Source organism: Salmo trutta, unplaced genomic scaffold (genome assembly GCF_901001165.1).
Source record: "Salmo trutta unplaced genomic scaffold, fSalTru1.1, whole genome shotgun sequence".
Lineage (NCBI taxonomy): Eukaryota > Metazoa > Chordata > Actinopteri > Salmoniformes > Salmonidae > Salmo > Salmo trutta.
The window spans coordinates 253,389-264,069 of NW_021822178.1; positions in this window are offsets into that span (position 1 = coordinate 253,389).

The following is a 10,681-nucleotide window of genomic DNA, read 5'->3' on the forward strand; positions in this document are numbered from 1 at the left end:
AAGAGAGAGGAGAGGACAGGGGAGGAGAGAGAAGAGGAGGGGAGAGATGAGAAGACAGGAGATGAGAGAGGACAGGAGGGTAGAGAGAAGAGGAGGGGAGAGAGGGGAAGAGAGAGGAGAGGACAGGGGAGAAGAGAGAAGAGAGGAGGGGGAGTGAGAGGAGTGTAGATAGAAGAGAGGAGGGGAGGGGAGAAAGAGGAATGGAGGGAAGAGAGGCAGGAGAGGAGGGGAGAGAGGCAGGAGAGGAGGGGAGAGAGGCAGGAGAGGAGGGGGAGAGAGGAGGGGAGAAAGAGGAATGGAGCGGGAGAGAGGTGAGAGGAGGGGGAGAGAGGTGAGAGGAGGGGGGAGAGACAGGATAGGTTAGATCATAACAGGAGGTATCAGAATTATTTTCAACGATGATTCTTTTCCTCCAAAAAGATCAGAATTCATAGGGGGTAAAGGCATAATTACGGTGATTGTTTCAAATTGAACTTTTCCATTGAAGCTACTCCAGAGAAGATACTGTTAAAGTTTCAAGAGGTGTCCAAGTTGTGTCCCAAATTCCCCGTCAGACCAATATATGAATCACATATTCAGGGAAAAGAGTTCAGCAGTTTGAACGAATTAGACTCACAGATGTGTTCTCTTTCTCCCAGATATATCTCACACACACACACACACACACACACACACACACACACACACACACACACACACACACACACACACACCCTCCCCATATCTGTTAGAGATGTCCCCCTCCACTTTAGCAGCTATATTTCAGTCGATTCTCTCTGTAACGTAGCGCAGGCCAAAGCCTCTATTTATGACATAATAAATCCTCTTTCCATTACAAAACACATTTGTCCGATTAGTCACATGACCCCAGTCGATGTTTAATATCCACCAGGGGTTAGTTGGAGCGGTCTGCGGCTGCAGAACGACGGGGCCGGCAGAACGACGGGGCGGCAGAACGACGGAGCCGGGCAGAACGACGGGGCCGGGCAGAACGACGGGACCGCAGAACGACGGGGCCCGCAGAACGACGGGGCCGGCAGAACGACGGGGCCGGGCAGAACGACGGGGCTGCAGAACGACGGGGCCGGCAGAACGACGGGGCCGCAGAACGACGGGCCGCAGAACGACGGGGCCGCAGAACGACGGGGCCGCAGAACGACGGGGCCGTCCGCAGGCAGTCCGCTTTTAACCATTTATTTGGGCTCCTCACATCTTAAATCTTTGTTAAGAAAAAGATGTACTATATTTATAAAATATTATATGAATCCTATACATTGAAAAAGTGCCAATTTAGGTGCAATAAATGAGCTTAATTTCTCAGAGTTAAAACAAGCTTTAAAACAATATAACGTTTCAGGAGAGATAATATCTGTTTCTAACTAAATGATTTCAGAACAATCTGAGATGGGTGAGAGGTGTTAAATCCTCTGGTGCTTTTTGAGGTGGAACGAACACGTTATTCTAGTAATTTCACTGGGAAAACCCTCTTTAAGCTCATTCATAAAACACGTTCAAGTTTGAGAAAGACAAACGTTGTTTGTCATATACAGTTGAAGTCGGAAGTTTACATACACCTTAGACAAATACATTTAATAAACTCAGTTTTTCACAATTCCTGACATTTAATCCTAGTAAAAATTCCCTGTCTTAGGTCAGTTAGGATCACCACTTTATTTTAAGAATGTGAAATGTCAGAATAATAGTAGAGAGAATAATTTATTTCAGCTTTTATTTCTTTCATCACATTCCCAGTGGGTCAGAAGTTTACATAAACTCAATTAGTATTTGGTAGCATTGCCTTTAAATTGTTTAACTTGGGTCAAACGTTTCGGGTAGCCTTCCACAAGCTTCCCACAATAAGTTGCTTGCACACACTTTTTCAGTTCTGCCCACAAAATTTCGATAGGATTGAGGTCAGGGCTTTTTGATGGCCATTCCAATATCTTGACTTTGTTGTCCTTAAGCCGCTTTGCCACAACTTTGGAAGTATGCTTGGGCCTTTTTATGGCGGTTTTGGAGCAGTGGCTTCTTCCCTGCTGAGCGGCCTTTCAGGTTATGTCGATATAGGACTCGTTTTACTGTGGATATAGATACTTTTGTACCTGTTTCCTCCAGCATCTTCACATGGTCCTTTGCTGTTGTTCTGGGATTGATTTGCACTTTTCGCACCAAAGTACGTTCATCTCTAGGAGACAGAACCCGTCTCCTTCCTGAGCGGTATGACGGCTGCGTGGTCCCATGGTGTTTACACTTGTGTACCACTGTTTGTACAGATGAACGTGGTACCTTCAGGTGTTTGGAAATTGCTCCCAAGGATGAACCAGACTTGTGGAGGTCTACAATAATTCTTGGCTGATTTCTTTTGATCTTCCCATGACGTCAAGCAAAGAGGCACTGAGTTTGAAGGTAGGCCTTGAAATACATCCACAGGTACACCTCCAATTGACTCATATGAGTTCAATTAGCCTATCAGAAGCTTCTAAAGCCATGACATCATTTTCTGGAATTTTCCAAGCTGTTTAAAGGCACAGTCAACTTAGTGTATGTAAACTTCTGACCCACTGGAATTGTGATACAGTGAATTATAAGTGAAATAATCTGTCTGTAAACAATAGTTGGAGAAATGACTTGTGTCATGCAGAAAGTAGATGTCCTAACCGACTTGCCAAAACTATAGTTTGTTGACAAGAAATTTGTGGAGTGGCTGAAAAAACAAGTTTTAATGACTCCAACCTAAGTGGATGTAAACTTCCAACTTCAACTGTATGTTTAGGGTACGGTAGGAAGCCCAAATATGGTCTGTTCTGGTGAGCATTACATTCGTTTTGTGGAGGTGACATTTGCACCCTGCTGTGTCTGGGAAACATGACAGGGAGGAGGGAGAGGGGTTGGATAACACCCACTCCTACAGCTGGACCAGAGGGACTCCCTGACCCCTGTGGGTCCCCAAGCTGTTTATCCCTGGCTTTCTCACAGCTAGCGTACCTAGCTGTCTCTCTCTCTCCCTAGCTGTCTCTCTCTCCCTAGCTGGCATTTTCACAGCTAGCGTACCTAGCTGTCTCTCTCTCTCCCTAGCTGGCTGTCTGTCTCCCTAGCTGGCTGGCTGTCTCTCTCCCTCCCTAGCTGGCTGTCTGTCTCTCCCTAGCTGGCTGTCTGTCTCTCCCTAGCTGGCTGTCTGTCTCTCCCTAGCTGGCTGTCTGTCTCTCCCTAGCTGGCTGTCTGTCTCCCCCTAGCTGTCTGTCTGTCTCCCCCTAGCTGTCTGTCTGTCTCCCCCTAGCTGTCTGTCTGTCTCCCCCTAGCTGTCTGTCTCCAGGCCTAGGACATTCTGGCTAAAGGAACTCCCCTGACCTGACACAGTCCTGACACAGACCTGACACAGTCCTGACACAGTCCTGACACAGCCCTGACACAGCCCTGACACAGTCCTGACACAGTCCTGACTCAGTCCTGACACAGCCCTGACACAGCCCTGACACAGACCTGACACAGTCCTGACACAGACCCTAACACAGTCCTGACACAGACCTGACACAGTCCTGACACAGTCCTGACACAGTCCTGACACAGCCCTGACACAGCCCTGACACAGACCTGACACAGACCTGACACAGTCCTGACACAGACCTGACACAGACCTGACACAGACCTGACACAGACCTGACACAGTCCTGACACAGACCCTGACACAGTCCTGACACAGACCTGACACAGTCCTGACACAGACCTGACACAGTCCTGACACAGTCCTGACACAGACCTGACACAGACCTGACACAGTCCTGACACAGACCTGACACAGTCCTGACACAGACCCTGACACAGACCTGACACAGTCCTGACACAGACCTGACACAGTCCTGACACAGTCCTGACACAGACCCTGACACAGACCTGACAGAGTCCTGACACAGTCCTGACACAGACCTGACACAGACCCTGACACAGACCTGACACAGTCCTGAAGGACTAGATTACATTAATGTGTATTAGACAAAGGGATATGAACACTAGATTACATTAATGGTCTATAGTAGTGCACTATATAGGGAATAGGGCTCTGGTCTATAGTAGTGCACTATATAGGGAATAGGGCTCTGGTCTATAGTAGTGCACTATATAGGGAATAGGGCCCTGGTCTATAGTAGTGTACTATATAGGGAATAGGGCTCTGGTCTATAGTAGTGCACTATATAGGGAATAGGGCTCTGGTCTAAAGTAGTGCACTATATAGGGAATAGGGCCCTGGTCTATAGTAGTGCACTATATAGGGAATAGGGCTCTGGTCTAAAGTAGTGCACTATATAGGGAATAGGGCCCTGGTCTAAAGTAGTGCACTATATAGGGAATAGGGCCCTGGTCTAAAGTAGTGTACTATATAGGGAATAGGGCTCTGGTCTATAGTAGTGCACAATATAGGGAATAGGGTTCTGGTCTATAGTAGTGCACTATATAGGGAATAGGGTTCTGGTCTATAGTAGTGCACTATATAGGGAATAGAGCTCTGGTCTAAAGTAGTGCACTATATAGGGAATAGGGGCTCTGGTCTAAAGTAGTGCACTATATAGGGAATAGGGGCTCTGGTCTAAAGTAGTGCACTATATAGGGAATAGGGCTCTGGTCTAAAGTAGTGCACTATATAGGGAATAGGGCCCTGGTCATAGTAGTGTACTATATATAGGTAATAGGATGTCATTTGGGACGCGCCCCGTGTCCAGCGGCAGTGAGAGATAAGTCCCCTCCAGCTGGTTCTTCCATAATGATTATCTGTTATTTATGAGAACTGATGAAGCAAAAGAAAACGGCCCTTTCACTTCATAATGGGGCTTTACGGAACAGATGGACCCACTGGCCTTGGCAGGGGGATTGAAACGTAAAATAAACAGAGACTATAATGAATTCTCCCTGAACAACAAAAACTATCAATCTGAAAGCAGAACAGGAAGACTGGAAATTCATCACAAGAGACAGTGGGGTGTGTTCCAAATGGCATCCCATTCCCTTCATAGGGCACTATGTTTCACCATGGCCCAGAGGGACTTCTGACTCAGAAGTAGTGCACTATATAGGGAATAGGGGCCCTGGTCTATAGTAGTGTACTATATAGGGAATAGGGCTCTGGTCTATAGTAGTGTACTATATAGGGAATAGGGTTCTGGTCCATAGTAGTGTACTATATAGGGAATAGGGCTCTGGTCTATAGTAGTGCACTATATAGGGAATAGGGCTCTGGTCTATAGTAGTGTACTATATAGGGAATAGGGCTCTGGTCTATAGTAGTGTACTATATAGGGAATAGGGCCCTGGTCTATAGTAGTGTACTATATAGGGAATAGGGCTCTGGTCTATAGTAGTGCACTATATAGGGAATAGGGCTCTGGTCTATAGTAGTGTACTATATAGGGAATAGGGCTCTGGTCTATAGTAGTGCACTATATAGGGAATAGGGCTCTGGTCTAGAGTAGTGTACTATATAGGGAATAGGGCTCTGGTCATAGTAGTGCACTATATAGGGAATAGGGCCCTGGTCTATAGTAGTGCACTATATAGGGAATAGGGCTCTGGTCTATAGTAGTGTACTATATAGGGAATAGGGCCCTGGTCTATAGTAGTGCACTATATAGGGAATAGGGCTCTGGTCTATAGTAGTGTACTATATAGGGAATAGGGCCCTGGTCTATAGTAGTGCACTATATAGGGAATAGGGCTCTGGTCTATAGTAGTGTACTATATAGGGAATAGGGCCCTGGTCTATAGTAGTGCACTATATAGGGAATAGGGCTCTGGTCTATAGTAGTGCACTATATAGGGAATAGGGCTCTGGTCTATAGTAGTGCACTATATAGGGAATAGGGCTCTGGTCTAAAGTAGTGCACTATATAGGGAATAGGGCTCTGGTCTATAGTAGTGTACTATATAGGGAATAGGGCTCTGGTCTATAGTAGTGCACTATATAGGGAATAGGGCTCTGGTCTATAGTAGTGTACTATATAGGGAATAGGGCTCTGGTCTATAGTAGTGCACTATATAGGGAATAGGGCCCTGGTCTATAGTAGTGTACTATATAGGGAATAGGGTGCTATTTGGGACGTATCCTGGAAAATAATCATAAAAGAAAGGATGACAGGAAGAGAGATGGATGGATGGATGATGGATGGATGATGGATGGATGATGGATGGATGGATGATGGATGGATGATGGATGGATGATGGATAGATGATGGATGGATGGATGATGGATGGATGATGGATGGATGATGGATGGATGATGGATGGATGGATGATGGATGGATGATGGATGGATGGATGATGGATGGATGGATGATGGATGGATGATGGATGGATGATGGATGGATGATGGATGGATGATGGTGATGGATGGATGATGGATGGATGATGGATAGATGATGGATGGATGATGGACGGATGGATGATGGACGATGGATGGATGGATGATGGATGGATGATGGACGGATGGATGATGGATAGATGATGGATGGATGGATGGATGGATGGATGATGGATGGTTGAATGGAAAAGTATTAAAATGTTTGCCCTCACTACTGTAAGTCACTCTGGATAAAAACCGTCTGTTAAATGATAAAACTATACTGAACTAAAATAGAATCTCAACATGGTAAAGTGTTGGTCCCATTTTCACCAGCTGAAATAAAATATCCCGGAAAATGTTCCATATACACCAAAAAGCTTATTTCTGTCTGTAATAAAGCCCTTCTGTGGGGGAAAAAGCTCATTCTGATTGGTCTATGACTTCCCAGGCCCACCTATGGCTGCGCCCCGGACCAGTCATATGAAATCCATAGATCAGGGAGGAATGAATTTATTACAGTTGACTGATTTCCTTCTATGAACTGTAACATCTTTGAAATTGTTGCATGCTGCGTTTATATGTCTGTTCAGTATAAATGAAAAATGTATTGTCCCTCCTCTCAGTAGCTGCTTTGTCTGCAAAATAGAGTAGACAGACCTGGTTCAGGTTGGAGATCTGCCTGCAGAATTAAAGCCCCTCCCCCCTCCCTCCCTCAAAGCCCCCTCCCCCCTCCCTCTTAGCCCCCTCCCTCCCTCAAAGCCCCCTCAAACTCCCTCCCTCCCTCAAAGACCCCTCAACCCTCCCTCCCTCCCTCCCTCCCTTAAAGCCGCCCTCCCTCCCTCCCTTATAGCCCCCTCCCCCCTCCCTCCCTTATAGCACCTCCCTCCCTGCCTTATAGCCCCCTCCCTCCCTCCCTGCCTTATAGCCCCCTCCCTCCCTCCCTGCCTTATAGCCCCCTCCCTCCTCCCTCCCTTATAGCCCCCCCCTCCCCCTCCCTCCCTTATAGCACCTCCCTCCCTGCCTTATAGCCCCTTCCCTCCCTCCCTGCCTTATAGCCCCCTCCTCCCTCCCTCCCTTATAGCCCCCCCCACCGTATGGTCACATTAACACACTAAGGTGATTAGCTGAGTGGGCGTCTGCTGTCACAAGGGCACACAGCAGAGACAGAGGTAAGAAGGAAACAGGATTATTTTGGAGAGTGTGTCATTTTGGCTGCCCAGAGAATACATCACTAAGGCATTCTGGTAACAGAGCTAACACAGTGAACCCCCTAGGGTTCAGCTCACCTGGGTCTAGGCTTCAGCTCACCTGGGTCTAGGCTTCAGCTCACCTGGGTCTAGGCTTCAGCTCACCTGGGTCTAGGCTTCAGCTCACCTGGGTCTAGGCTTAAAGCTCACCTGGGTCTAGGCTTAAAGCTCACCTGGGTCTAGGCTTCAGCTCACCTGGGTCTAGGCTTCAGCTCACCTGGGTCTAGGCTTCAGCTCACCTGGGTCTAGGCTTCAGCTCACCTGGGTCTAGGCTTCAGCTCACCTGGGTCTAGGCTTTAGCTCACCTGGGTCTAGGCTTCAGCTCACCTGGGTCTAGGCTTCAGCTCACCTGGGTCTAGGCTTAAAGCTCACCTGGGTCAAGGCTTAAAGCTCACCTGGGTCTAGGCTTCAGCTCACCTGGGTCTAGGCTTAAAGCTCACCTGGGTCTAGGCTTCAGCTCACCTGGGTCTAGGCTTCAGCTCACCTGGGTCTAGGCTTAAAGCTCACCTGGGTCTAGGCTTAAAGCTCACCTGGGTCTAGGCTTAAAGCTCACCTGGGTCTAGGCTTCAGCTCACCTGGGTCTAGGCTTAAAGCTCACCTGGGTCTAGGCTTCAGCTCACCTGGGTCTAGGCTTAAAGCTCACCTGGGTCTAGGCTTCAGCTCACCTGGGTCTAGGCTTCAGCTCACCTGGGTCTAGGCTTAAAGCTCACCTGGGTCTAGGCTTAAAGCTCACCTGGGTCTAGGCTTCAGCTCACCAGGCTAACACAGTGAACCACATTCCCATGATGAGTTACCTGGGTCTAGGCTTCAGGAGTTACCTGGGTCTGGGCTTCAGGAGTTACCTGGGTCTGGGCTTCAGGAATTACCTGGGTCTAGGCTTCAGGAGTTACCTGGTAGGCTTCAGGAGTTACCTGGGTCTGGGCTTCAGGAGTTACCTGGGTCTGGGCTTCAGGAGTTACCTGGGTCTGGGCTTCAGGAGTTACCTGGGTCTGGGCTTCAGGAGTTACCTGGGTCTAGGCTTCAGGAGTTACCTGGGTCTGGGCTTCAGGAGTTACCTGGGTCTGGGCTTCAGGAGTTACCTGGGTCTAGGCTTCAGGAGTTACCTGGGTCTAGGCTTCAGGAGTTACCTGGGTCTAGGCTTCAGGAGTTACCTGGGTCTAGGCTTCAGGAGTTACCTGGGTCTAGGCTTCAGGAGTTACCTGGGTCTAGGCTTCAGGAGTTACCTGGGTCTAGGCTTCAGGAGTTACCTGGGTCTGGGCTTCAGGAGTTACCTGGGTCTGGGCTTCAGGAGTTACCTGGGTCTGGGCTTCAGGAGTTACCTGGGTCTGGGCTTCAGGAGTTACCTGGGTCTAGGCTTCAGGAGTTACCTGGGTCTAGGCTTCAGGAGTTACCTGGGTCTAGGCTTCAGGAGTTACCTGGGTCTGGGCTTCAGGAGTTACCTGGGTCTGGGCTTCAGGAGTTACCTGGGTCTGGGCTTCTCTGGGCTTCAGGATTTACCTGGGTCTAGGCTTCAGGAGTTACCTGGGTCTGGGCTTCTCTGGGCTTCAGGAGTTACCTGGGTCTGGGCTTCTCTGGGCTTCAGGAGTTACCTGGGTCTAGGCTTCAGGAGTTACCTGGGTCTGGGCTTCAGGAGTTACCTGGGTCTAGGCTTCAGGAGTTACCTGGGTCTGGGCTTCAGGAGTTACCTGGGTCTGGGCTTCAGGAGTTACCTGGGTCTGGGCTTCAGGAGTTACCTGGGTCTGGGCTTCAGGAGTTACCTGGGTCTGGGCTTCAGGAGTTACCTGGGTCTGGGCTTCAGGAGTTACCTGGGTCTGGGTCTGGGCCTCAGGAGTTACCTGGGTCTGGGCTTCAGGAGTTACCTGGGTCTGGGCTTCAGGAGTTACCTGGGTCTGGGCTTCAGGAGTTACCTGGGTCTAGGCTTCAGGAGTTACCTGGGTCTGGGCTTCAGGAGTTACCTGGGTCTGGGGTTCAGGAGTTACCTGGGTCTGGGCTTCAGGAGTTACCTGGGTCTGGGCTTCAGGAGTTACCTGGGTCTGGGCTTCAGGAGTTACCTGGGTCTGGGCTTCAGGAGTTACCTGGGTCTGGGCTTCAGCTCATCAGGCTAACAGACTTATGATGAAGATTCTGTTTCAAACCCAAATGGTCACTTTTTCTGTATTCCATAAATGTCACTATTTCTATTTTTTTCTCATACAGAAAACAGTAGTCAATGAAGTACCCAACTGAGCATGAATATTTCTCAGAATACTAGTAACAAAATTACCTGAAGAGAGAGCGAGAGAGGGGGAGGGAGAGAGAGAGGGAGGGAGAGCGAGAGAGAGGGGGAGGGAGAGCGAGAGCGAGGGAGAGAAAGCGAGAGAGGGGGAGAAAGCGAGAGAGAGGGGGAGGGAGAGAGAGAGGGAGGGAGAGCGAGAGAGAGGGGGAGGGAGAGCGAGAGCGAGGGAGAGAAAGCGAGAGAGGGGGAGAAAGCGAGAGAGAGGGGGAGGGAGAGCGAGAGCGAGGGAGAGAAAGCGAGAGAAAGCGAGAGAGGGGGAGGGAGAGCGAGAGCGAGGGAGAGAAAGCGAGAGAAAGCGAGAGAGGGGGAGGGAGAGCGAGAGCGAGGGAGAGAAAGCGAGAGAAAGCGAGAGAGGGGGAGGGAGAGCGAGAGCGAGGGAGGGAGAGAAAGAGCGAGGGAGAGGGGGAGGGAGAGCGAGAGCTGACGGGGAAATCTGTCAGTATGAGATACACTACATAACCGAAAGAGGACACCTGCTCGTTGAACATCTCATTCCATAAATCATGTTTATTAATATGGAGTTGGTCCCCCCTTTGCTGCTATAACAGCCTCCACTCTTCTGGGAAGGATTTCCATTAGATGTTGGAACATTGCTGCTATAACAGCCTCCACTCTTCTGGGAAGGCTTTCCACTAGATGTTGGAACATTGCTGCTATAACAGCCTCCACTCTTCTGGGAAGGCTTTCCACTAGATGTTGGAACATTGCTGCTATAACAGCCTCCGCTCTTCTGGGAAGGCTTTCCACTAGATGTTGGAACATTGCTGCTATAACAGCCTCCACTCTTCTGGGAAGGCTTTCCACTAGATGTTGGTACATTGCTGCTATAAC